A 23,173-nucleotide genomic window follows, 5' to 3' on the forward strand; every position below is an offset into this window, starting at 1 on the left:
GCCAGCCAGCCACAGCAGGGTGCCATCCAGCAAGCCAGCCACAGCAGGGTGCCAGCCAGCAAGCTCACCCATTTCATGGTACTAGCCAGCAAGACATCCACAGCAGGGTGCCAGCAAGCCAGCCACAGCATGGTGCCAGCCAGCAAGCCACACACAGCAGGGTGCCAACCAGCAAGACACCCACAGCAGGGTGTCAGGCCAGCTTGCCCACCCACAGCAGGGTGGCAGCGAGCAAGTCCACCCACAGCTGGATGCCAGGCCAGCCACAGCAAGGTGCCAGCCAGCCAGCCATCCACAGCAGGGTTCCAGGCTAGCCAGCAAGCCCACCCATAGCAGTGTGCCATCCAGCAAACCCACCCACAGCAGGGTGACAGCCAGCAAGCTCATCCACAGCAGGGTGCCAGGCCAGCCAGCAAGCCCACCCACAGCAGGGTGCCAGCCAGCAGCAACCCACCCACAGCATGGTGTCAGCCAGCCACCAACAGCAGGGTGCCAGGCCAGCCAGCAAGCCACTCCCACAGCAGGTTGCCAGCCAGCAAGCCAGCCACAGCAGGGTGCCATCCAGCAAGCCAGCCACAGCAGGGTGCCAGCCAGCAAGCTCACCCATTTCATGGTACTAGCCAGCAAGACAGCCACAGCAGGGTGCCAGCAAGCCAGCCACAGCATGGTGCCAGACAGCAAGCTCACCCACATTAGTGTGCCAGCTAGCAAGCCCACCCACAGCATGGTGCCAGCAAGCCCACCCACGAACAATGTAAGCATGGGATCAACAACTGCAAAAAACAAAAATACGTCAAATCTTTTGGTTCATCTGTTGAATTATCTAATGAAGCACAGAATAAACAATCTGAATCACAAAGTGAAATACCTTGATCCCACCAAACAACAATAAAAGATATGTTTCAGAAAAAAATCTAAGTGGCTAAATTTGGATGGAAGATCCCAAAAGCTGGACAAAGCAATCACAAAGATTTACAATGGTGTCTGACTCTGGATTTGAGAGGCTGATGTCCATGATGAGCCAAGGTACCTACTGAAAAGTGAAAAGTGTTATCTGAAATGCTGGGAAAGATTCACCAAAAGGTAGTTGAGAAATTAAAGGCTATGCTGCAACCAGAGAATGCTGGCAACTCACTCTCATTCATGACTGACTGCTTGTCAGGACCAACAGAGTCACTAATGAGTCTTACATGCCACTTAATTGACAGCGGATGGACAAAAAGGCAATTGGTGTTGAATACAAAGGTGATGCAAGGATCCCACACTGGGGAGTACATTAGAGAAATGTTTCTAGGCATGCTTCAAGACTGGGGAATAAACAAAAACAGAGTGATGCTTGTGCTTCATGACAGCGGTGCAAAAATGGTGTAAGTATGAGGCTTGCTGACGTGTCAGACCTCAGTTGCATGGCACACACACTGCAACTTGTGGTAAATGATGGTCATTTCCACCATTCAGTCCTTGCCAAGCAGCGACTGAGGTGCATTCAGGCAGACCTTGGCCTACCCAAAAAGAGCCTAATTCAGGCTGTTCCAACACATTGGAATTCAGCACTTCATTCTGCAAAGAATGCTGGAACAGAAGCAAGCTCTGAGCATCTATTCAGGCGAACATGGAAGATATACTGTAGTTGTCCTTCTACTGATCAGTCATTGAGACCCTCCTCCCTATAGAGGAAGTGACACTAGAGGTGAGTCATTACGACTTATCTGTGTCATCCCATGTGTGAGAGTGCTGAAGATGCTTCTTCAAGAGAATGAAGGACCCAAAACACGTGGCATTAAAACATTCAGGCAGGTCATGAGGGACAGCATCACCAAACGCTTTGAGAAGCATGAAGAGGATAAAAATGTTGTGCTGGCATGTCTTTTAGATCCTCGATACAAGAATCATGCTTTCTCTTCTGATGATGTATTGGTTAAGGCAAAACATTGACTGACAGAAGATCAACAGGAGCTGCTGGAGGTTCCTGCAGAAAGGTCAAGTTTGGAAGAACATGTTACTATTCTGGAAGAGCAGGATGCTGCCAAAACAGACAAATGTCAAAAAAGACAATGAGCAGAAGAGAATCTTCATCGTGGTCGAATTGATGCCATGTTCAGCGTGTTATTGGGGCCTCATGTGGAGGATTCTTCTGAATGTGCATCAATAATCAGCCTGGATGATGAACTTCATCTCTATTTGAAGGAACCAGTAATTGACTGAAGAAGTGGTGATCTTCTTCAGTGGTGGAAAGAAAATGAGTCAAGCTACAAAAGACTTGCCTCTCATGCTAGAAGATACCTCTCTGCTCCTCCTTCATCTGTACCAAGTGAGCATATTTTCAGTGAAGCGGAAGCAATTTATAAAAAAAAAACAGAACCCGTTTAACAGGTGAACATGCTAAAATGTTATGCTTTTTGCACTATATTGTTCTACTTAACTGGGAGTATTGAAAGTGTAGTGTCAGTGTGTCCTATCCACTGTCTAGCTTTTTGCACTGCAGTAGTGATTCAAATTTAATCAGTGCAGTGCAATGCACTAATAACAGTTATAATTTGTTTATGCTTTGGGAAGCCATTTAAGAAGGTATTGTTTTATTTTTGCCAGTTGTTTACTTTTAGACCTCATTCATCACATTATGGTACACTGCAGACAGAGATGTCAGTTTTGAAATCTGTGTGTGTTTTTCTCCCATCAGTTTTCATGCAGGTATGGTGTGAAGAACAAGCCCTTAATGCTTAATTTTAATAAACATTAACATTCAGTTTATACCAGATTTGTGCATAAAATTGGTGATATTTTTGAAAAGTTTAAATGTACAAAATATTGGCAAATAATATTGGCTATTGGCAGGAGAGGTGGATGAAATATCGGTACCAAAAAACTATATCGGTTGATCCCTAGTTCTCAGTAGAATCCTTAAAAAATAAGTGAATTATATTGGCACCCCAAGGAATAACAAAACAGTAAATTAAAACAAATCAAATAAAGTTTTCAAAATCAATAACATAAACATACAAACCACACAGCTCTTGTTAAACCAACCCCCATTTAACAATAGATAAGCTCCTCTACATAAGGTACATAAGAGCCAGAAAGTGTACATAAGCCCAGACTAGCAGTGCTATACTAAGAGGCTATGGGTAGTATCCATATTTCCTTAACGTGTTTCACAGAATGCCAGGATGAGGGATGAGTCACAGAGATAATTCTGAGTAAATTAAAATAAACATAAGCAACATTCAATGCTGAAGGATACAAAAACACATCTTGGAAAACATATAGTACTAAAAAAATGATGACAATAGTGTTCATGGACAGGGTCAAACTCACCACAATGTCCATGGATTCAAACCTACACATACTGTTGATTACTTTGTGGTTTATTTACTAAAGGCAAATCCAATTTGCAGTACAAGTGCACTGCAAGTGCACTTGAAATAGCACTTGGAAGTTCAGTAGCTGTAAATCTGAAGGGGACATGCAAGGAAAATAAAAAACAACATTTTAGCTTGCACATGATTGGATGATAAAATCAGCAGAGCTTCCCCTCATTTCAGATCTTCCCCTCGGATATACAGCGACTGCACCTCCAAGTGCACTTTTAGTGCACTTTCAAGTGCACTTGCAGTGCACTTGTAGTGTGGAGTGAATTTGACTATAGTAAATCAACCTCTTTGTCAAATGAAGAGTTGTTTAAACCTAAAGATCATGTTGATCGCAGAACGGGGGGGGGGGGTTATTTACTTATTTACTGAAGGCAAATCCACTTTGCACTAGAAGTGCACTGGAGGAGCAGTAGATCTGAGGGGAAGATCAAAATGAGGGGAATCTCTGCTTATTTCTGTCTCCCAATCATGTGCAAGTAAAAATGCATTTTTTTTCCTTGCATGTCCCCCTCAAATCTTCAGCAACTACACTTCCAAGTGCACTTAAAAGTGCACTTGCAGTGCACTTCTAGTTCAAAGAGGATTTGCCTTTAGTAAATAAACCCCATAGGGTGGTATATCTGATGCTCTGCACATGCCACCAGTTACGCCACAGGGTCAATGACCATCAATATTATTCAAAAATGGTAAAATGATCACTCCAATTGGCCAACATTTCGGATTACGTTACACATTCGATACCTCATTGATTACTTTTATGCCCTTGATGCAGTCAAAAAGAATCCAAGAGGGGGAGACTGGGACAAAGCAGTGCGACAATGTGAAACTTTGTGGATTGAACAGCTGAATCCCACCAAAACCCAGGATTAAACAAGGTACGTATATAAACTTTTTTTATAACTCTCTCAGGTCTTTGCCATTCTGGTGTCTTATTCCCTGTTGTTGCAGTCCCTTGATCCACTACATTCATTTTTAAGCCATTAATGCATGGCTCAACTTGCATCAGTCCCTACTGATCTATTTTCTTATTTTTTGCATTGCTTTCTTTCTGCTGAACACTTATAGGGCGTACACACGGTCGGACTTTGTTCGGACATTCCGACAACAAAATCCTAGGATTTTTTCCGACGGATGTTGGCTCAAACTTGTCTTGCATACACACGGTCACACAAAGTTGTCGGAAAATCCGATCGTTCTAAACGCGGTGACATAAAACACGTACGTCGGGACTATAAACGGGGCAGTGGCCAATAGCTTTCATCTCTTTATTTATTCTGAGCATGCGTGGCACTTTGTCCGTCGGATTTGTGTGCACACGATCGGAATTTCCGACAACGGATTTTGTTGTCGGAAAATTTTATCTCCTGCTCTCCAACTTTGTGTGTCGGAAAATCCGATGGAAAATGTCCGATGGAGCCCACACACGGTCGGAATTTCCGACAACACGATCCGATCGGACATTTTCCATCGGAAAATCCGACCATGTGTACGGGGCATTACAGTATTTAGCTATGCAGCCTAGATTTGTTATACACCTAATGGTAATACCACTATTGATAATATATATATATATATATATAGTGGGGACAGAAAGTATTCAGACCTCCTTAAATTTTTCACTCTTTGTTATATTGCAGCTGTTTGCTAAAATCATTTAAGTTCATTTTTTTTCCTCATTAATGTACACACAGCACCCCAAATTGACAGAAAAACACAGAATTGTTGACATTTTTGCAGATTTATTAAAAAAGAAAAACTGAAATATCACATGGTCCTAAGTATTCAGACCCTTTGCTGTGACACTCATATATTTAACTCAGGTCAGGTGCTGTCCATTTCTTTTGATCATCCTTGAGATAGTTCTACACCTTCATTTGAGTCCAGCTGTGTTTGATTATACTGATTGGACTTGATTAGGAAAGCCACACACATGTCTATATAAGATCTTACAGCTCACAACTCTGTGACTGTTCTTGAATCACCCAGCCAGAGCCCTGACTTAAACCCAATTGAGCATCTCTCGAGAGACCTAAAAATGGCTGTCCACCAACCTTTACCATCCAACCTGACAGAACTGGAGAGGATCTGCAAGGAGGAATGGCAGAGGATCCCCAAATCCAGGTGTGAAAAACTTGTTGCATCTTTCCCAAAAAGACTCATGGCTGTATTAGATCAAAAGGGTGCTTCTACTAAATACTGAGCAAAGGGTCTGAATACTTAGGACCATGTGATATTTCAGTTTTTCTTTTTTAATAAATCTGCAAAAATGTCAACAATTCTGTGTTTTTCTGTCAATATGGGTGCTGTGTGTACATTAATGAGGAAAAAAAAATGAACTTAAATTATTTTAGCAAATTACTGCAATATAACAAAGAGTGAAAATTTTAAGGGGGTCTGAATACTTTCCGTCCCCACTGTATATCTTGTTTTTGTTTTTGTTTTTCAATTTGAGCAGCTGTGCTTCATTTGTCCCTTTTTTTATATCCTTCATTGTATTGTCATCTCTTTTTCATTGCAATGTACTAATATGATATTATTGCAGTGTTGTGTTTTATTTTTCAAGCTCTCCTCGCTTTAGTGTGGGTGTTTGCTTCATGTGATGTTCATTTTTTCACCAGGGTGTTGTTTGTGTCTGGCGGGAATGTGGTCTCTTAACAGGCAACAGAGCCAGGGCATTCCTCTCTGTTGGATCTGCACCTCCCACTACTTGCCTCCTGTGCTGACCTTTGCCTTTCCTGGAGGTGCTCTATTGCCCTTATTGGTTTTGGTTCCCTGGGTCAGCACTGTGCCTCTGCTCAGCATTTGCCCAGTATCAGGAGCTGGGCCAGGGGACATCATTCATCAGCTAATGTCATTCAGCGGCTTTTATAAGAATAACTTATGTACTGCACAATACCCATGAGCTACTTCTGATAAATCAGTGACACTTGATTAAGTGAACTGCAAGCCAGAAGGGCTTTTTTTTCAGGTTCAAATCATAACAGCATTTAATATTCAATATAACACAAGTCAAACCATTAACAACTCAGTAAAGTGTTTACATTAAAATGTACATTTATAGGTATAACTTACAATATTTTATCTACTCTCAAGCCACAGATTGATTCATATTCCTTAGCAATCAATGTTTAAAACACTGCTTACCCAAAAGCACAATCATTCCTATAAACGTCAGTGTCAATATGGATAAAGGAATAGTATTTGCTTGGTTTCTGTAATTATTAGCTTTTATTTAAAATGTATATAGAGCAAAAACATTTTTATTTCTTTCATTTTGAAGGATTAAAATGCCTTCCAGGTTTTTTTTTTTTGTTTTTTTTTGCTGTCTGTGTACCATTTGTGAAATTTTCCTTTTGCATTCTTTCCCAGGGATGCAAAGGGAAGTTAGTGGACATCTCCTAAAATGGAGGAAATTAACCTCTTAAAACAACCTCTTTTTACTTCCTGTTCTGGGGACAACCCTAAAATTTTAGATTAGAAATCACTTTTTTCTTGGTGACAATGGTCACCAGTACAAATAGAAAAAAGGAGGAATCTTTCCAATGGGCACTCAAACAGCAATACAAACTTGATAGAAGATCTAACCTTTCCCCATTCCAAAACTAAACAAAAAATCTTTGTCTAATACACACACAGGTATCTGACATGTTTCAACAGAACACTATACTTAATTATATAACCAAGGTCAGTGTATAGTCTGTGATATGTCAATCGCTCGTCTTATTATATTATATTGCTTTAATAAAGGAAAACATTTTTGTTTTTTTTTACAAGTCTGGTAAGCACTGATCCTTCATCTGTACTGACCCTAAAAAAGACGGTTTCCTTTACAAACATGTGAAAAAGCAAATATCTATAATCAAGTAAGAAAATGTAATTAGATCTTTTTAGACGCCATGGAAAACGCTTTATGAGGGATTTTAAAAAACAGAAATGCACTAACAACTATTTTTCAAATTATATGAATCCTGAGAACCAATTAACTGCATAATAATAAAAATAAATACAAAAATAAAAAACTGCATAGTCCATGCCTAGGAGGCCTCTGGAGAAATATATATATATATGTGTCCTAACTCTCCATTATTAAAGTGAAGTTTCTTCTGCTTATATTGGTACTCCCCCAACCCTTTCAATGTGCTAATGATATTTCCGAATACGATTTTTCCATTTTCATTACATACCTACTTTTAGAGCTAGAGACATCATTACCAGGCCTCTTTGTTTCTCTATCATATGCAGGCAGAGAAGCCAGAATGGCGTGGTACATAGCTTCCTGAAAACATCACAGCACCTTGCCTATGTACTCCTTTCAAGAGCCCTCGGGCCAGATGCAAGCTGTGGGGTTGCTCTTGGTAGCAGTTAAGCAAATATACAAATGGATTGATGTGGTGGGTATCAGTCTTATTATTTCTGTGCAGATGCTCATACTAATGTGCATGTGCAAGATCATGAACATAGCAGCATAACTAGGCATGCAAGGACAAGAATGCACATGCACATTGGTGCATACATCCACAGATCGTGGTGCCCAGCAGTCTATTGTCTGCCTGGCCTCAGTGCAGGTTTGTCTTAAACTCTGGTTCCTGTATTCTTGGTTTTCGAAAGTCTGCTTACTTTGTTTCTGACCCGGTTATGCCTGACATCTATCTTGGATCACCCATGCTTGTTATATCAGCTGCTCACTTGTGTTGCTGACCTCAGCTTGGATTTTTGACTACGTCTCCCCCTCTTGACTTGGTACTTCGTAGTTAGCACATTACTGACTCCTGCTTGTTTCTGACCATTATCTTGATCCTGACCCTGCACACTTTTGCCTGGCTGCTGCAGAACATAGCTTGTGACCAGACTACATACTACCACTGAAAGGATTCCTGTGTTTCCAAGCTTAAGTTCACTACAACAGCTTACTGGCACAAGAGCCCTTCCACTGCCCTAGCAGTTCCTGTCTCCACTAACTAGGAAGGTTGGATGGGAATTGTGAAAAGAGACCACCCTCGTCATCTTGGGCTCCACAATCAAGTATGTGACAGAGGTGCTGGTAACTTTTGGACTTGCACATGTAGTTAGATGAAGGAAAACATCAAACAAGTCTCCATTGCTTCTCAGCTACTGCTGTTAAGTTGTTACTTCATGTGGAGAATTTAATACTGGTTCTAATACAGAGCTGTGAAGTCATTGTTTTCTCTGAGTCCATCCAATTTTTATCCTGTGTTGAACCTTGAAGGGGGACTAGTGTTGCCACCAAAACACAATGGATGTTTTTATATAACCTTTTATTATTAACAATTCAAGTTATCGTTATTCAAATTATCTAGCTGTCACGCGTCTGTGATCCCTTGTAGATCTAAAACTTGGGGTTCCCAGGGCACAGAGTCTAAGCTCCAGCCTTCTTCTTCACTAGGGCTCCTGATGGTAGGGATGGACTTGCAGCAAGCTGGAAAAAGGCTGTGGCCCCCAGGTAGACCCTGCTGAGGATGCAGAGACCACTCGCATGTGCAGAGTACAGACAGCAGGAAACAACAGGAAATCCAGGAGCTAAGCCAAGGTCAGGACAGGCAGAAAACAAGCACAGATGGTGAACAAAGTTGGGGTCAGTACGCAGATAGTCAGGCACAAGGTAGACAAGTAGCAAGCAAACAGGAGATCAGATAAATCCGACGTTGCTCAGGCAATGTGAGCTACACTGAGCATGTCTTATATATGCAAGCAAACTAGGAGATGGGCCAGGAAGTGATGAAAAGGAAGGAAATAAAAAGCCCATAGAATAGCAGGTGATGCCCATAGGTGAGCATAGCCAAACCATACATGTGAAAGTGAACAGGGTAGGGAAAGCACTGCACCAAGGAGGTAAGAATGCAAAGGCAGGAAACTATAGTCTAACTTGTAACACTTGCACTCTTTCATCTGGTTTTGGTCTGGCATTCTTTTCTGTTCTTCTAAAGTCAAGAAGAGACATCTTTGCTAGACAGGCTGCATTTGCATTCAGTTTGCCCTAGGCAATACTCATATGCAAATGTGGCCATACACTGTTTTTTTTTTGAACCAGGACACATTTCAATCAGTGTATGGCCAGCTTAATACAGAGCCTCCATGATTGAAATAACTTAAATCTAATGAAAGGGATGAGCAAAAGACAGTAAGACTGGGGAGAGACTAGATGATCCTGGATATCCTCCAGCCAGGAAAAAAGACGGGCTGCATCTGACCTACTGCAGTACCGAATGCACACTGTGAGAAAATAGCAATACACAATACTTTATACAGGCAGTTCCCGAGTTAAAAAAATCCGACTTACAAATGACTCATACTTACAAACAGAGGGAGACAACAGGAAGTGAGAGGAAATCTACCCTAGGAAGGGAAATTTACTCCAGTAAGCATTGTCATGGGAAAAGGTGTCTCCATTGAAGCTTTATCACCAATATTTGTTTCCACAACAACCCAACATTTTCAAAATGCAATTGTCACAGGGACAGAAAGTGAGAGGAAATCTTTTGAACATGGGCAAAGACAGCAAAACAGTGGTGGAAATGCGTCCCTATGCTTTACAAAGAACTTAAAAATTATTTTTTTTGGCTGGAGTTACACTTGTGCCAACTTACAAACAAATTCAACTTAAGAACAAACCTACAGGTCCTATCTTGTTTGTAACCTGGGGACTGCCTGTATACTTAACCCTTAGGCTGCATTCATACCTGAGCAGAGAGATTTTCAGGCACTTTCAGGTGGGAGTTTAATTTTTGCATGCGTATTCAAAGATTTTAGAAGCATATTTCAATATTTCAAGTGCTTTACATGTGTATTCAAGCTTGAGGCAATTTTGTTTTAGCCAATAGAAAGCACTAGGGGGAGGAGGCCAGTTCTTACAGGCTCAAAAATACTTAAACAATGCCTGAAAAATGCTTGAAAATTTTAAAAAGCTCAGTTTGAGCATTTTCAGGTGTTTCCATTGAAATCTTTGCAACAAAAAAACTCAAATCTGCCTCAAAAGTAGCTCCTTGTTTTATGGCTTTAGGCTTCAAGCCTTAGATATCTGAACACTCATATTCAAATGAATCGTCATTGTGATACATGGTATTTTGGATGTTGAGCATTTTGGAGCTTTGAGTTACAAAACGATTACATGTGAATGGTGCCCCTGAAGCGGTTGTAAACCACTGGACTTTTTTTTTTTTTTTTTCTTACCTGCAAGGTAATGTCATAATGTGCTACTATGCATTGCATACTAACACATTATGTGAAACCTACCTGAAAACAAAGCATTCCAGCAATACGATGTCATCGCTGGAGGCCACTTCCATCTCCACCCGTCTTGCTTCCGGGTTGACAGACTTCAGCTCTGTGACTGGCCAGAGCCAAGATGACATCACTCCTGTGCATGCACGCGGGATCCGCCATTCACAGCACAGGGCTCTGAAGGAACGGCATGGGTTGCCATTCCTTCAGAGCGCATGCGCCAGTGATGTCACTGGCTGTATATAATGCAAATATCTCCTAAATGGTGCATGTTTACACTACCTATAGATAGGCCTTATTATAGGCTTACCTATAGGTAAAATTTAGTGATGGAAGGTGGTTTACTTCCACTTTAAAATGAATCTGTACAGATACACTATTATGAACAACAAACATCCCTCTAGCAGCCAGTTAATACAGCAAAGGCAATAATATAATATATCTGATAAAGATCTCCAAACCATAAAAAGAAAATTTGCAGAGGGAATATAACTCATGCAGAGAACCAGGTCTCTGGACTGTGGCTTAACAGAGAAAGAATTTGTAGGTACCTGCATGATTTTAACTGAAGGGAATTTATACCTCTGCCCAGGATGTCTTTTACCTTTCAAGCCCCTGATCAAACCCGTACAGACATTTCAAAAGACTTTCACAATAAAACTACCTCAGGTATACGTGTCATGATTCCTTATTTCCAGTTCTTGTGTCAGTTCTTCACAAGGCTTCTGAGCACCATATGTATATCCTAAATTTTACAACAGATAGTACAAGTCATGTGTGTCAAGAATCGTGAACATTTGTAGGCATAGACAACACTGGGATTGATTTGCTGTTTTGTGTATAAATGTATGGATTTAGATTCAGTTTAATGCCTGACGTCTGATGTCTAATGCCTGACAAAGAGATGAAGATGACTGCTTTTGTGAAAAATACTACATTGCAGTAACTGTATGTTGCTTATACATGCAATGATAATATTCAAAACATTTTTATTTTTTTATTTCACATGCCTTTATACATATTTTTCTCCACATTTAACTTCTTAAGAATTTGTCCAGCATACATAACAGTGAGGGGGACAGGATAATCTATAACACTGCAGGGTGCTTTTCATTGCTACCATTTATTCCAATGATTTAAAGCAGTTGTATACCCGCACAAAATTATTATTTTTTTTTTTAAACCTGTAAGGCAAAATGCATATTGAGCTAGAATGCAACGCATTCTAGCTCATTATGAAATACTTACCTTAGAACAAGGTGTCGGTAGCTAATCCCAGTCACCGCAGAGGGAGCTGACATTTCCCCTCGGTTTGTCTTCCGGGTTCGCAGCTCCAGCGCTGTGAGTGGTTGGAGCTGCAATGTCGTCACTCCCGCGCATGCATGTGGTAGGCTTCTTTCAGCCGAACCTTCACAGCGAATGTGCTGCTGACGTCAGCGGCTGCATGCAAAGTGAATATCTCCTAAACTATACAGGTTTAGGAGATATTCATTTTACCTACAGGTAAGCCATATTACAGGCTTACCTGTAGGTAAAAAATATAAAGAAAGGGTATACAACCACTTTAACTTTTTTTTTTAACATTCTATTCCTGCTGAAGAACTCCATGTTTTATCGCTTTGTAAACTCTGCACATAAAAGTAAGTAAAGACCTATACCTGTTGATCTTCCTGTTTGCTTTAATTTCCTGTTTAAGTTGTCAAAGCACTGGGATTGATTTACTAAACACAAATAGATTGTTCACGTTACAAAGGGAGTTTTGGTGAATGAGGTAAAGATCTGCTGACTTCCATCATTTAATCAAGTGCAAGCAAAAATTCAGTTTTTTTATTTTTCTTGAACACGATTGGGTATTCTTTGCAAAGTGAAATTCACCACATTAACTAAGCTCTGCAGAAAGAGAGGTCACAAAGAGACTGGTAGAGAGGTCAGTCCTTACCAGTTCCCTGTTGTTGTACAGAACATTTTCTCTTCTCCTAATCGCCATATCATCAGTGGGAAGTGTTCTGTAGTCCAGCAGGGGAGAACTGAGCAGGGCTGACAACACAACGCTTTCTGTGCAGCAAAGGCCATATTTTCAGCTCAAACAAAAGTGCACAATGAGTTACTAAAGGGAAATAGGCTACAAGAGAAGTAGCATTCTGCAAGGGAATTTTCCCCAGATCTTGGGGGATATGATAAAGCTTCTCTTTGCAAGGAATACACAATCACATGCAAGCAAAAAAAAAACCAGCATTTTCTTGCACATGCTGGGATGATGGAAGTCAGTAGAGCTTCACTTCATTCACTAAACTATGGGGATACTTACATACTTCATTTTCAAAATGCAACTTCCCTTGCAAAGTGAACAGTCTATTTGCCTTTAGTAAATAACTGTACTGAGCAAAACGGGATGTATATGTGTTGTTTTTTTTTTTTTTTGATCAGACATATGCTTTACTAAACTGAACATTTTAATTACATGTGTTAACCACAGAGTTAACCAAATACAATATTTTTAACAACAATGGTCCAGAGAAAGCTTGCTCTACGTACATTACAGTAGTCTACTGGGCAAGTCAATGCATATCGTTTTAACTGCTTGCCGACCAGCCGCCGTCATTATACTGCAGCAGGTCAGTTCTCCTGCACGAACCGCCATAGCTGTACGGTGGTCCGTGCATAGGAGGTAGCGGATATGCGAGCACTCACTGCGTGCTGCAGAAGTGTGCCCACGGCTCCGGCGAACTCGATATCTGCTGGCCACCCGTAAATGCGGTGTACAGAGGCAGAGTGGGGATCTGCCAGTGTAAACAAGGCAGATCCCTGTTCTGCCAGATGACATGTCAGAGATCTTTTGTTCCCAGTGATCGGGAACAGCGATCTCTGTCATGTCCCTGGCAGCCCATCCCCCCTACAGTTAGACCACACCCAGGAAACACACTTAACCTCCCTGACGGTTTTCCCAAGTGTGGCTCGAGGTTAAATTTCTGCACCATTAGCGATAACCCCAAGCCACACTCGGGATTACATTGCAGGATCCTGGAGCAGTATACTTACCTTGTCCCCAGGATCCTGCGATGTCCCCCGCACTGTCTGTGGGCTCTGTCCTCCTCCGAAGCCTCTCTGTGCCAGGCTCCATCCCCTGCGAGCGTCGCGATGCACGGGGGGTGGAGCCTGGTGGCAAATAAAAAAAAGTAAAAAACATAACACATACAGTACTGTAATCTTACAGATTACAGTACTGTATGAAATTATTTCACTTTCCTTTTGTCCCCAGTGCTTTATCCCAATGGCCTGCATGCAGTTTTATATTATATATACTGTTCTTTCTGCCTGGAGACTGGAGATTGTCCATAGCAATCAAAAAGTGTCCCTTTACGTCAAAAGTGGCTTTAGACAAGCTATAAAACAGCTATAGTAAATTAGAACACTTGCAGAATTGAGCAATAGTGAATCGTGGGGAAATATATTTTATTATTATTATATTATTATTTTTTTTAATTATTTATATTTATTTATTATATTATAATTTATGTTTTTGTGTTTCAAACTTCATCATACCTTTCAGCACCTAAAATCAGAAATAATCATACCGCCAGGGAGGTTAACCCCTTGATCGCCCCCTAGTGTTAACCCCTTCCCTGCCAGTGTCATTTATACATTGTTCAGTTCATTTTTTTAGCACTGATCAATGTGATAATGTCACTGGTCCCCAAAAAGTGTCATTTGGGGTCAGATTTGTCTGCCGCAATGTTGCAGTCCCGCTAAAATGGGCTGATCGCTGCCATTACCAGTAAAAACAATAAAAAAAAAATAAAAGTTCCTAAATCTATCCCATAGTTTGTAGATGTGATAACTTTTGAGCAAACCCATCAATATACGCCTATTGCAATTTTTTTTTTAACAAAAATATGTAGAAGAACATATATCGGCCTAAACTGATGAATACATTTTCTTTTATATTTTTTTGGATATGTATTATAGCAGAAAGTAAAAAAAAATGTAGTTTTTTTAAAAATGATCAGTCTTTTTTGTTTATAGCACAAAAAAAAAACTGCCGAGATGATCAAATACCACCAAAAGAAAGCTCTATTTGTGAGAAAAAAATGACATTTTGTTTGGGTACAGTGTCTCATGACTGTTCGATTGTCAGTTAAAGCGACGCAGTGCCGTATCACAGAAAATGGTCAGGAACAGGGTAAATCCTTCTGGGGCTGAAGTGGTTAAAGTGATTTTAAAGGTTAAAATAAACCTATTTTACTTACCTGTTCCGTGCAAAACTTACTTAGTTTTGCACTTAACAGCCCTGTTCCATTTCTTCAGGGGTCCCCTGTCAGAGCCCCTAGCTCCTCCTGCATTCCGAGTGCCCCGTAGCAAGCCATTTTCTATGGAGATACTCACATGGGCTGGATCCTGAGCCACACTATGTGCATCTATTGAGACACACAGTGTGGCTTGGTCCTGTCTCCCTTTTCTTCGTCACTGGATTTGTTTGACAGCAGCAGGAGCCAATAGCTCCCACAATAGCTCCCATTGCTCTCACTGAGTCCATTGAGGAGGGGGAGAGAGAGCAGCACTGCTGCTTTTAAGTACAGCGCTGGATCGAGATCAGGCTCAGGTAAGTCTTTAGGAGGGGAGTTGCATAAACGTTTTTTTTTTTTTACCTTAATGCAGAAAATGCGTTAAGGCAAAAAAAAAAAAAAAAAAACCTTTTGCCTTTACAACCACTTTAACTCCAAATGTTCTGTTGGAAACCAAAATCTTTCTAAAGGTGATAAGCAAGCTCTTTCCATTTACCTGCTACCGTCAATTGCTTCTCTCTTGTTCAAATGAGGCAATCATCATAGTATGCTTCAGTATGCTGTTCAGTACTTCAAGAAACTATCATATTTTGTCACAGAAATTTGCTGCCATTGTGGAAATTAATCTTTCCTGTAATGTTTAATATTTCTCCTGAAACAATTACAGTTTAATAAAGCATTCTAGCAAATGCTCCTATTTTCTGAACACAGGAAGATTGTGAAACATTAGAAGCATGCCTGGCAGCAGCAAAGTCTTGATCTGCAAGCATGAAGAATTAATGTAGGTTGACTAATAGGGAAGCACTTTGGGAAGTGGCTCATTTTTTTTTTTTTTTCTGGAAAAGGTACCATCTGATTGGATATCATAAATAAAGAAAATTAGAACTGGCTACAGTGTGCGGAGTTTATATATGAGTTTGAATGAGGCGATCATTTAGGTTTTCCAGGCTCATTTGAGAACAGGTTGCCATGGTTACCAAAGGGAAAACTTAGCCACTAAATTACAGATCAGAATGCACAATTCATAATGTTCGCCGGAACAATCTATCTTATTTCTGATTGCACTGTGTTTTTCTTTTAGGTTCAACACAAAGAACCTGAACTGCAAATATTAAGTATTTATCTATATTCAGCAGCTAATATGCATGAAGCAAAAAAGCTGGAAAAGGAGTTATTGCTCAGTATGCATGCTGCTCAGATTTTAATACGAATCTCACATGGCACTTTGCTACTAAAAATTCTCACCTCTGAATACCAAATGCTTGGACAGGTTCATTTATATAAACTAATTTAAAATAAAGAACAGTCTTGCCTATAGCTATCAAATCGATGTTAGCTTTCATTTTTAACCTGTATGAGCAAAATGGCAACTGGGATTTGACTTTCATCTTTAACTACTTCAATACCGGGCACTTACACCCCCTTCCTGCCCAAGCCAATTTTCAGCTTTCAGCGCTGTCGCTTTTTAAATGACAATCACGCGGTCATGCTACATTGTACCTAAAAAGAATTTTTTATAATTTTGTTCCCACAAATAAAGATTTCTTTTGGTGGTATTTGATCACCTCTGCGTTTTTTTATTTTTTGCTAAACAAATAAAAAAAGACCTAAAATTTAGAAAAAAAAAGTTTTTCTTTTGTTTCTGTTATAAAATTTTGTAAATAAGTAAGTTTTCTCCTTCAATGATGGGCACTGATAAGGTGGAATGGACAGGCACTGATAAGGCAGCACCGTTGAAGTGGCATCAATAAGGTGGCACTGATGGGCACTGACGGGCAGTGATGATGGGCACTGATAGGCAGCACTGATGGGCACTGGTAGGCAGCACTGATGGGTGGTACTGATTTGCAGCACTGATGGGCATTGATAGGCAACACTGATGGGCACTGATAGGCGACACTGATGGGCACTGAAAGGCTGCACTGATGGGTACTTATGGGTGGCACTGATAGGCACTGATAGGCGGCACTGATGGGCACTGATATGTGGCACTGATGGACACTAATATGCGGCACTGATAGATGGCATTGATAGGCATCACTGATGGCACTGACACTGGCAGGCATTGGGGATGGGCACTGATTGTCAGCTGCCTGGGCACTGATTGTCAGCTGCCTGGGCACTGATTGGCATTTCCCTGGTGGTCTAGGGTGGAATACCTGGTGGTCCAGTGTGGTGGCCATCCCTGGTGTTCCTGACAGCATCCTGGTGGTCCTGGGCATCTGAGGGGGGCTGCACTGATAAACAATCAGCACAGACCCCCCCTGTCAGGAGAGCAGCGGATCGGCTCTCCTCTTCTCGCGTCTGTCAGACGCAAGTGAGGAAAAGCCGATCAATGGCTCTTCCTGTTTACATCATGATCAGCCATGATTGGACACGGCTGATCACATGGTAAAGAGCCTCCCTCAGAGACTCTTTACTGAGATCGGTGTAGAGGTGTGTCAGACTGACAGCGGTCATTCTGGAGGGTGGTCATATGATGTCCACCCAGAATGAGAGCTGTGACACCCCGCCATCATTTGACGGTGGGTGGGCGGCAACTGGTTAAAGTGGAACTACAGTGCATCTGAGCACCACAGACTAAAAATGCTATTTAATTCATATTTGATACTCAAAGCAAACTCACCCATCCATCCATATCTCCATGCTTTATTTTGAGAAATCACTTTGAGAAACACCTCCCTAGCATTTCTGGCCATGGCCATCTTGCATAGGAGCAGATGATTAATGTAACATTTACTTCCTGTTATCCATCTGTCCTTAGCTTAGGCATGTGGACAGGAGGGTGTGATTAGTTGAGAAAACCCCTCTTTTTCTCCTGAAGACTCCTGGGATGTATGACATAATCTGCCTAGGCATGGAAACCAGGAAGTAACAGAAGAAAAAGAGAAAAAAAAGTTTAAAACAAGTACATATAATATACTTTCCTATCTATTTACTAATGCTAGCAGCATAAGGATTACAATTATCCCATGTAATTGAGAGAGTAAAGTTCCACTTTAAGTAAAGCAATCATTTTCTTTTAAACACACATTTTGTAAGTTTTTTGGCTTCCTCTCGATGAACTGTGGGTATTGAATTCTGTATATGGAAGTTTTCCATTTATTTTCCTTTTGGTTGAATTAGATGGACTTGTCTTTTTTTTCAACCTGACTAACTATGTAAATATGTGTGTAGGAACTAAAAGGCAGACTACCAATTTTTTAAGTGTATCTCAGCCCAAGAACAAAAATTAATTTGCAGCTTATTAGTATTCTTCTTATTTTTTTCCCATCTGAATATCCTGCCAGTAACATACTTTCTGTCCTAGGGTAACAAGGCACAGGCTATACTGTATTTAGGAAGAAGCAGCATTATCATCCTAGGACAGGAAGTTTTAGAACTATGGAACACCTTCCTTTCTTCTCTTCTCCAAACCATCGGGGGAGATGTTCTATAGTCCACAGAGAGGCGCGGGAACTTCTTTTTCCTATCACAAGCTGTCGTAAATATCCAGCTGCATTTTGGATAGCACTGGGCCTCTTTGCTCTATGTGTTTAACCAATCCAGACCTGGAGAGATTAAAGGGTTTGTTAACCCATATAACTCAGACACTGCCAGACTCTCTAGTAGAACCTGGCAGAGCACACTGTACAATGCTCAATGAGCATTATAAATACTGATTTAGAGCTGTCTTCAGGCCGGTCACAAGACTTATGGCCGATGTACAGCTCCAATAGATGGATATTGCAGGAGGGGCCATAATCTCCCTCTGACGTCAGCCGGGGAGATCACATGGCCACTCAGCCTCTCCTGCAGTAGCCATGGAAACCGGACAAAAGTCACGTGACCGGCCTGAAGACATCGCTAAAATGGTATTTACTAGACATGTGCAATTCATTTAGTTACAAATTTGTTTTTTTAACAAATTTAGACAAATTTATTAATTCGGAAATATCCAAATTTCCAAATTTCCTAATTTTTCTGAATATTCGGAAATTAAAAAATTAAAAAATTGGAAAATTTGAAAATCTGAAAATTTTACATTTTGGATATTCGGAAATTCGAATTTTGAAAATCCAGAAATTTGGAAATTCAAAACAACGAAAAACAGAAAATAATAACAAAAATCGGTAAAAAATTCAAAAACCCGAAAACTCGAAAATCTGAAATAATAACTAACTAATAATAAATTAACTGTTACTAACTATTAAAGTATAGGTATTGGATTTTCCTTTCAAATTTGGCTGTGAACGTAATGAATAAGAATTTATCAGAAGTTACAAATTATCCGTAATAATGAATGCCATATCTAAAGGAATGGAATGGAATAAATTAATAACAATAAATAACAAAAATAATAAAAATAATAATAATAATAACTTTTTATATTTAATTTCATTCTATTTGTTTAGATGTGGCATTCTTTATTTCAGATAATTCGTAACTTCAGCCAAATTTGAAAGGAAATTCCAATACCTATAATTTTACTCACCTATTCCAATACCTATTTAATTTACCTAGAATTTCCAAATTTAGAAATCCCGAATTTTAAAATTTACGGACTTCCAAATTCCGAATTTTAGAATTTACGAATTTACGCATTTTCAATTTACGAATTCCGAAATTTTGAATTTACGAATTTTTCTAATTTTCAAATTTACGAATTTTCAAATTTCCGAAAAAAACCAAAAACCAATGAAATGAAAATGAAAACTAACACATTTTTTGGCAGTGCACATGTCTAGTATTTACAGCGCTCATTTTTCTAAATGAATAATGCAATGTGCTCTGCCAGGATATGAAAGAGTTGCTGGCAGTGAGCATAAAGCATTTTACATTTTACTAGAAGTGACAGGGGGCAGAAATAGAGAGGATAGATGGAGAGAGGAGAGCAGAAGCAGCAGCTTATGATGGAGAGCCACAATCAGACCACGGTGATCATGGCAGAGCTTCCCTGATTTTCGTGGTCTGTTTAGAGAGGGGATACAGGAAGTGCCAGGTTCAGGGAGGTTTGTTTATATATTAGAGGGGGGCAGATTACACAGCACAAGAACTGTGCTGTTTAATCTGATTTAAGGTACCAGGAAATCTATTTTTTTTTTGGGTTAACAAACACGGAAGAGGAACCCTGATGGTATCCAGCTGCACAGCCTAGGCAACCAGTGATCAAAAAATCTTGGAGATCTATTTATTTTATAAATATCAATACAATATAAATTGCTTTATGCCTGATAGGCCTTGTGCACACATACTGATATAAGAGCAATGTGTACAGAAATCTTTTGAAAAGTATTTGTGAAGCTATCCTCAAGCCTCCAACAGCTTTGTTGAAGCCTTTAAGAATTCTTAAGCTCAGTTTGGGAATGTTTAACACAGTGATGTAAGTGCTGTCACTTTAAACAAGCTGTCATGTGGCTTTATCAGGCTTTCAACAAGCTACATGTAGTACTGACATTTACTAAAGCCTGCTAGTAGCTTGTTTATTGTGACATTCAGCAGTCCCTTTAAGATCTGTGTTTTCCCAAACGTTCCCAAACTGGATTTGGATGGTACTTAAATGCCTGGTTCACTCTGGCACACATAGTAAAATGCAACCTTTTACTATACAAACAGCTGACAGTATCAACTCCATTTGGAGGCAACTATCAATATTGCCATTGCACATGTTCCAATCCTGGAATAGGAAGAAGGATAAATAGGTGCTGCAGCAACAGCCAGCTGGAAACTGGTAACATCACATAACAACAAACATATTTGCAAGCACACCTTGCAACTTTAAATAATGTCCAATGTTTTTAATTAGAGTGATCATATCCCAGTGAATAGTGCAGCATTTCAGGGCCACACAGGACCCCTTTCATCAGGCATATGATTCACATGCTTGACAAAGGGGTCCTGCATGGCCCTGAAACATTGCACTCCTTTGATGTGATCACTCTGAATAAAAGCTTTTAGACATCATTTAAAGATTCGTGGGATGCCAGCAAATATGTACGTTCATATGTCAGGGAGCTGTGCGATGCAAGTTTCAGCACTGCTTACTTTAATTTTTCTTTTTTTTTTTTTTACTTTATTTGAAGGATCACATAGTTACACTGTATTCATTCCTTTTCACAGCAGTGTTGCACTACAGTGCAGTGACATATGTTGCCACCAGGTGCACTGCCAAAAAATGCAGACAAGCTGCTTTTTTTTCGCTACGCACTTCACATCGGTGTTGTGGTGTGAGCAGGGCATATAGAAAAAAAATCTTTTTCTATGTACCCCAGTGGTGGCGATTATGCAGCTTGAAAAAACATAGGTCAATGAGCATAGAGTGAACAAGCCCTTAGGCTGCTTTCACACTGGAGTGGGCAGGCATTGGCAGTAAAATGCAGCTTTAGCAGTGCTTTACCGTCATTTTAGCGGCACTCAGGCTTTCACACTGAGACTGCAGGGGAGGTGTTTTTCAGGCGCTTTACAGGCGCTATTTAGCCCAAAGCGCCTGAAAAATGCCCCAGTGTGAAAGGAGTCTAAAGGCTTTAACCACTTCCGGACTGCCCATTGTCCTTATACATCCGTACTTTGAAGAGGAATATCGTTGTTATGGCAGCAGCTAGCTGCCATAACCCCGGTATCCTCTTATTCAGCGGGTGGTCCGCTTCAAGATAAAAGTGGTCTCTGTGGTGGATTCACCACAAAATCACTTTTATCGGCGGCGGGAGAGGACCCCCCTTCCGCCGTGCTCCGGTGCCCTCCGCCGCTTACTGGAGCCGTCGGCAGCGGTGGAGGTGATCGGATCCTTCTCTCTTGTGTCACTTCCGCCCATAGCTCTTAAAGGGCCATTTTTATTTTTTTTTTATTTTTTTAAATGACAACTTTTTTTTTTTTATTGCATTTTAGTGTAAATATGAGATCTGAGGTCTTTTTGAAAAATAAATAAGAAAAAAAAATGTAAGCGCGCCCCATCCCGATGAGCTCGCGTGCAGAAGCGAATGCATGTGCGAGTAGCGTGGCCGCATATAAAAACGGTGTTCAAACCACACATGTGAGGTATTGCCGCGATCGGTAGAGTGATGTTAATAATTCTAGCCCTAGAACTCCTCTGTAACTCAAAACATGCAACCTGTAGAATTTTTTAAACGTCGCCTATGGAGATTTTTAAGGGTAAAAGTTTGTCGCCATTCCTTGAGCCGGCGCAATTTTGAAGCGTGACATGTTGGGTATAAATTTACTCTTTCACAATATAAAAAAATTGGGCTAACTTTATTGTTGTCTTATTTTTTAATTCAAAAAAGTGTATTTTTTCCAAAAAAAAGTGCTCTTGAAAGACAGCTGCACAAATACGGTGTGACAGAAAGTATTGCAATGACTGCCATTTTATTCTCTAGGATGTCAGAAAAAATGTTTAATGTTTGGGGGTTCTAAGTAATTTTCTAGCAAAAAAACCTGTTTTTAACTTGTAAACAACAAATCACAGAAAGAGGCTCGGTCCTTAAGTAGCAAAGCTTGCCAAAAGCTCTGTAAATGTTTCTTCAATGCTCCTATTCAAGCAGCAGTTCCTGTTAACAAGATCATGTAGGCATATTTGTATATTTGAGTGACCTCGGGTAGACAACAGTTGGATTGGATGATAGTATACAGTAGAATGCTATCAGTTATATTACTAGCATTTCAAAGTAAAATACAGGTTTCCTCGAACACTGTCAAATGTTGTGTTTTTGTAAAGTGATCTTTCTGTGTATTTTTTAAAGGCAAGTAAAACTGGCACATATCTGCTACATCACTTCAATTTTGTGACATAATTCAAATCTTCACAGAGCTTTGGCAGAAAAAGAACTAACAACAAATCAATCTCTTCAGCATGTAAAAATATATGTCACTGGCACACCATAACCAAGATTTACTTGTGTTTTTAAATCCAAGCACAAGACTGTTCTTGCAAACATCGGTTTAATACAAAACACAAGGGGGTGATGTAGTAAAGCCCATTAATTGTGCCAGCATGCTATGTCAAGAACCACTCTATAAGCTCAATGTATTATTTTAACTGTGTAGATTGTGTTGCCATTATCCTACGAAGGAAAATATTGCACAGGTTTAGAATGATATTGGCTGCTTTCAAATTGATTTTGCAAATCAAAAAAATGTGCTGATTTAATATTCATTTATGTGATGGATATCAAGATTGATTGCTTTGTTCTGCAGCCAGAGTGTGTTCTTCGCATGACTACAAGGCAGTAAAAAAACAATTATCCAAATAAGTGTTCTTATGTGCGAAAGTAATTGGACAACAAAATGTATTTCTTTACATAAATG

The sequence above is a fragment of the Aquarana catesbeiana genome, linkage group LG02 (genome assembly GCF_042186555.1).
Source record: "Aquarana catesbeiana isolate 2022-GZ linkage group LG02, ASM4218655v1, whole genome shotgun sequence".
NCBI lineage: Eukaryota > Metazoa > Chordata > Amphibia > Anura > Ranidae > Aquarana > Aquarana catesbeiana.